We start from the raw sequence: 6576 nt of genomic DNA, 5'->3' as shown, positions 1-6576 counted from the left end.
TATATATATATATATATATATATATATATATATATAGGATGCATTCTTTTTCTTTTTCTTTCTTAATGCTTTGCAAAGTATCGGATCGGACTCGGTTTCAAAACTATATATACAATCACTAGCATTAGCACAACCCTCTGGAAACATGGACAATTATAAAGCAACAGCCAACAATGTAAGAGGAAGCAAACAAGGACTAATTTACAGTGCACAAGTTAAAAGAGCTGATGGGATCACATTTCACTGGAGCTGTACCTTGTATAATTACATGTGACAAATTAATAAATGATTGATGGATTGATTCATTAATTATAAAAGTAATGGCAATACAATGAGACAAGACAATCTGATGATGTAATCCAGACATAACATATATCATGCTTAACTATAATTGCAATATAAAAACAACAAATACTTACTGCGTGTAAGTGAGAGAGGGATCAGCAATAGTGATGCCAAAATGCTAAAATCACACAAACAATTAAGATTTAAAGGCATATCTCCCCATATCAACAGCACCAAAGTGCTTAAGGTCCCCCAGCATCAATTACTCAAGATCGAAACAACACCAACATGAGCAAAATGCAAAATTCATGCCGTGAATGCGCACAACCAATACATGAAAGTCAATGCACAAGGCCACCACAGAAAATTTTCTACAGCTATTAAAGCACCACAGAAAGGAGAACAGCTCCCTCAGGGAGCCTGCCTAAGGTGATGGGTCCCACACATGCACACATGCCCACACGAGCGCACTTATCGCCAGCAATATGCAGATTACATAATTAATTCTACATATAAAAGTAGTACATTACAAAACTGCCTTTTGACACCTGTGTGTCAACCCTGTGCCATGCTCTGCCAGTAAATTTGACTCACTGATGAGGTTCACTACTTGTAGAGGAATGAGGCTCGGTGGTCCTTCGTGTGTGCAAACCTACCTATGACCTTGTTAAAGTCCAACAGTCCATGCATGAGTTCATTTTCAATAGACAGCATTGCCAGGGCGTTCAAGATAGGCGGTTTAAGATAGGGCCACCTGGAGGTCGTTTTCATGAATGGACTTCAACAAAGAAAGTGCAGTGTTGATTTTACTGAATTCACTGTGCTTTAGTTTAACTGCACATTCCAGTTCTGCCTCTGAAAACAACTGTACAAACTTGGGGAAAAGTTTGTAATCAATGAGTTTTGCTGCAATTAAATGGTTACTCTTCGTGAACCTCTCCTCCACCTGATTTAACACAGTGTTGCAGGCCTCTTTCATGACTGTAGTTGTGCTGGTTTTCCTCCTCATATTTCCTTCTGCTCCACTTTCTTGCACAATCACATCAGCTCGTTCCCTGAGATGTCCTTTTTGTTGAAAGTGTCCATTACCTGGTTGATGCCAGTTGCATCAACATAGGGCTGTCCCAAACGATTATTTTTATAGCGATTAATCTAGCGATTATTTTTTTGATTAATCGACTAATCTAATGATTCGTTTTTCAATTAGTTTTACGATTATTTTTTCGATTATCAATTTTTCCATTATTTGATTAATAAGGCAATTTAAACAATATGAATACCCAAACATTTCTTATTTACATTAACATTTATTGAAACATCAGTGTTTCCCCTACCATTATATTAGGGGGGCACCCCCTGTCCCATCACTTTTGGGTGTAAATATTGTCCAAACACTTCTTAATCTCCTCGCGGCATTCCCACACAGTATTAACAGTTCTGCTTTTGAAATTCCATCATGTGGCTGGAGGTCTGGGGATGAGCTTATTCGATGTCTCCTGGGTGAACTTGAGGAAAAGGTGGCAAATGCAGACAGATCAGCACAAAAAACCCTTTTAACTTAGAAACTCTTGCTGAGCAGATTTGTTTGAATATTTAACTGATGTGCACAAAATGCGCATTCTTTATAAGAGTCTGAACTCCGCGCACACCTCCACTTATTACTACACCTCCTCTCATTACTGCAGCCCCATCATATGTTTGCGCTATGAGCTTGTTGGTCAGGTTCAGAGGCTCAAGAGATGTTATTATGGTGTTTGATAGACCAGCAGCTGTTTTGTCCTTCACCTCAATAATTTCCCAAAACCCTTCTGTCACTGTGTTGTGGACCATATAGCGCAGCAGCACTATGACCATTTGTGACTTGCAGGACACAGCGTTTGTCTCATCTTCCTGCATGGCAACAAAAGGTGCATTTGCCAGCTGTTGAGCAACTTTGTAAACATTGCATATGCAACCCAAAAGTTATTTTGAATAATTGCTGAAGTGCCCTTAAAATAAGTTTGAGCATCGTAGTGGCTCCTGAGCCTGGAGTCTCTCTCACACATCTTCTCAAACATGCACCTAAAAATGCCGGAGTTTAAGGAGCCGGCAGTCTTGTCATGTCCACGCAGGGCAATTTCACACTCTCCACAAAGTTCTATACAGGTTATAATTCTGCCAAGGACATACCTGTTTTCTTCAGTTTGTTGGTTATGTTGTTCAATAGCACATCTATATGCACCATCAAGTTGAGATGCCACATTCATTGTCCCTAATTAGCCTAACTTGATGGCATTATCCACATGAGATGCACAACTTTCGTGATTCACCAGCCTTTCTGAGAAGTGTTTTAAGCCTTTAAATCCAGTTGTTGTCCAGACAGTTTCCCCTCCAAAGAGAAGACATGGAAAGCAGAACAAGCCTTTTTTTGATGTGCTAGCTGTTTCGAAATTTTCCATTTGAACCATTCCTGGTTGAATGATCTTGTTATATCTTTACCCTCTTGAGATATAATTAAGTCATCCAGTTGATGTGGTTCTAAATGTTTTATTTCTAGTTTCTGCTCGAGGGTTAAAGTGCTAGATTGCACAGTAAACGATTCATCATCAGTACTGTAATGTAAATTAATAGCAGTCCTTACCTGCTAGCTCAGGTACAGCTAGCACAAAGTGAGGTGCCTGCCCTTTCATCAGTAAAATCAACCAATGGAAATGCTTCAGGGGCCCTGGCTGTCAGGCCCCACATACAAAACTGAAGTGCGTGTTGAGCACGCAGACAAATTCACACATTACTACACTACAAAAAAATTCTTTAGAGAAGTAATTGCACTCAGCATATGATAAAAAGGAGACAAAGTTGAGTTTGCTATCAACTAATAACATTATTGTGTTTGACATTGAAAAGCCTATAATCTCCTTCTGCAAAACAGCGCCCACTGGTGGGGCCGTGCCCCATGGGCCCCTAATGCAAAAATGTCACTGAACAGGTTTAGTGTACAAAGATAGCTTAAAAGGCAAAAACCATAGAAGTTTGTTCATTTACTGTATCAGACTCATGACCAGAAGACAGTCAATCAGAGGATATTAGTTGTTAGATCCTACCCTAGCACAGGGTATGAAATTAACAAAATATTTTGGGGGCAATTTTGGCCCCCACGTTCTAAAAAATGGGGGCATTTTTAAAATGATTGGGGGCCATGGAAAAAATTGTAGTTAGAGCTTGGTTATTTTTATAGATTAAAATGCACAGTGGTTTCTGCCAAGTTCCAGCGCAAATAAATGAAAAGCATACCATTTCTTTTTCAGAGAGAAGTGTGCAAGTAGTAGCTATGACAGAAAACAGGAGACAGCTGTAGGGAAACTATTTAGGGTTTATTTAGCTCTTAACAGCCTGTAAATATTACACAAAACCTTAAAAACAGTGCAATGCAAACAGATTGTTTCTTTAAAAACTGTAGGTCTATTAAAATAAAATAATCAAATTCTTTTCTAAAAATAAGCACATGAAAAGCAAAAACAACTACAATAGTGTCTTTACTCTTTAGTATAAACCACTAGATATAAAATAAAGAAGACCCAGCAGTGTCCTCTGCTGGAGACCTGCGGTGGTTTCTCCATTCGACACAACATGATGAATTGCCTACCATAGACCTGCTTGCGTTTGCCGCAGATAATAATGGGTTCCTTAAAGTTATGGTTGCTAAATATCACTCTTATTTCCTATAATTAAACCAGTTTAAATTTGTTGATTTAATCATTAATCTACTGATAGCAGTACTAATAGAGAATGTGAAGGTACGTCACGTCGCTTTGCATTGTGGGGCGTCAGTGCCATCTTTGGAACGCGGGTGTAAACAAAAGCCAGAAGCCAGCTCTTCAAGCCAGCTCAACATTTTAAGTAATCATGTTTTTTTTATATTTTTATATTATTTTGTTATATTTCTCCCTCTTCCCTCGCTGGAAGCGTCGGACCTCCCGCCGCCTGATCCCGCCTTGATTAAACACTGAAAATAAAATAAAAGAGGGAGACGGTTTTTCCCATTTTATCTTATTTTGATATATTTCTCCCTCTCCCCTCTCTGGAAGCATCCGACCTCCCGCCGCCCTCCACCTCTCCCACCTTAATTAAACACTGAAAACGAAAATAAAAGACAGAGACATTTTTCTATTTTCATCTTATTTAGCTATATTTCTCACTCTCCCCTCTCTGGGAGCGTCCAACCTCCAGCCGCCAGCTCCCGTCTCAAACATGGAGGCCCCGCACATACTCCCACGGGCTGCCCCCACTCGGGTCTCCCTCTCCCCGGAGCCTGCCCTCCCAGCCCCGCACACTCCCACCGGCACCCCCGGGCAGCCAGCCCCCGCTCAGGTCTCCCTCTCGCACATAGCGTTACTCCCGCTCGGGTGCTATAATTTGGTGTTTCACCACATTAGTCTTGTGAACACGTGAAACATAATTTATAAATATTGCCTTTCACAAGTCGGGACAGATGCATACAGTGACGTTAGTTTTATGCTAACATTTACTTTAACATGATGACACGTTAGCTAACATAAGATTAGCCTACTATACAAATGTTAAATCTTACCGTAAGCAAATCAGTGGTGCTTTGTGGTTTGATAACGGTATGCCGTGTACTTTTTTACTTGGTCGCTTCTTTTTATGAAGTCGTTAGCTTTAGTGATTAGCCCAATCTTGTGTTTCGGTGGGTTAGCTCGGCATGCTTTACATAAGAGGATTTTCTTGTCTGCCGCCTCTTCCACACCAAGCCAGTCGAGTTTCCAGTTCAAAATCGTTACTGGCAGGGTACATCTCTTCGTCAACGTGTCTGTGGGAACTTTGGGAGGATCTGGTGGAGGAACTGGGACTGGTTCACTTTGGTGGGTGGGTGGCTTAACCAAGTAGCGGTCCATGATCCATCGCAGCACGGCAGCTTCAGGTAGGCTATGTAGTGAGGAGCGTTGTCTGTGTGTGAGGGGCGGGGGCGCGGGCGCCTGCGGTGCGCACCCTGGTGCATCAGCGCAACCTTGTTAAGGACGTCTGGAGAATAATGAGTTGTTGACAAAAACTTGGGGGCAATTTTGGCCCCTGGAACATGGTTTTTGGGGGCATTCTTGGCTAAATTGGGGGCCAAATGGCCCGTGGCCCTCACTAATTTCCTACACTGCCCCAGCACCAACCCAAATAACCAACTTTACTGTACCCAGTGCTTCAGCAAGCCTTTGATCATTATATCCATCAGTCAACCACAGTCATCCCTCTGACCAACAGGCCTCCCCTCCACCCTCCTGCCTCTTTATTGACTCATTCTGTCAATACAGTATCAGTGTTTAATCAATATAGCATTTGCACTCTTTTTCTGACCAACAGATTTAATCCCTTCCCACCTTGGCTGCAAATTCCCCAGTGGTGTCTTGCAAGTGGAAAAGCATTTTTAAAGCTTAATTACACTGCCAGTTTGAACAGAATAGAACAGAGAAGAATAGACCTTGATACAGTCCAATAGAGGCCTTTGCAGATGACTCACAAATCTCACAGCAGTACAACTAGTGCCATCAGCCAGGTCCATTTGTAACGTGGTTGAACAGTTGTCATGGCTCAGTTCACAAATCAATTGTTCATTTCAGCAATACTTTTAAGCGGACGAGTTGAATCAGTTCATCGCTAGACCTGAATCAGATTTTCATATCCGTTAAGCCTCCATGGCTAGACTGCAACTCAACACATTTTAAATGATAAAGCAAGTACTCAGGACAAACACAGTTGCCACTTAGCCTAGAGATCAGTGGCTCACTATTATAAACAAACTCCTCAGCCATTGTAGGGTCAGCAGTGACAAGGACTTCAGTGCATGAGGAATTGAATATTATGAACCAGGATAAAGAGCCAGAAATCTCTAAACATTTTAAATAAGTATAAACTCAGTTTTTGGTTTCCTATCCTAGCACAGATTTTGAGCAGTTCTTTTGACCACTCGATGAATGGAAGTCTAATATGTACTCTGCTTTTTGGTCTCCACCAACTTCTGAGAAAAAATCTGGTTCTGTTGCTGTTAAATGCTCAGTGATGCTCAGTGTGTTGCTAAGTTTGCCTGACTACCACTTGGGGCTCTAGTTTCGCAGACCGGGCGAGGCGGGGGCGCAGCGCGCCTGCGCTTCGCCAACTGGGTGTGGCCAGGCGGATTTTGCCAGGCGCACGGTGTGCCAAACACATCACACCAATCAAATGAGCCCCCTCTCCTCGCCCTCACAGGGCTTTACAGCATACGACATCCCTCTGTCCTTATGACCCTCGCAGCGGATAAGGAAAAAC

General features: G+C 41.9%; 1 protein-coding gene across 3 annotated transcripts in view; it reads left to right on the top strand.

Annotated features, from left to right (window-relative positions):
- znrf1 (zinc and ring finger 1) overlaps positions 1-6576 on the top strand; it is a 159079-nt gene that overhangs the window by 33333 nt on the left and 119170 nt on the right. The gene's annotated exons all lie outside the window — the stretch shown is intronic.

This window comes from Epinephelus moara, chromosome 20 (genome assembly GCF_006386435.1).
Source record: "Epinephelus moara isolate mb chromosome 20, YSFRI_EMoa_1.0, whole genome shotgun sequence".
Taxonomy (NCBI): domain Eukaryota; kingdom Metazoa; phylum Chordata; class Actinopteri; order Perciformes; family Serranidae; genus Epinephelus; species Epinephelus moara.
Note: the sequence above shows the minus strand (reverse complement) of the source record. Positions and strands in the feature narration are given on the sequence as shown.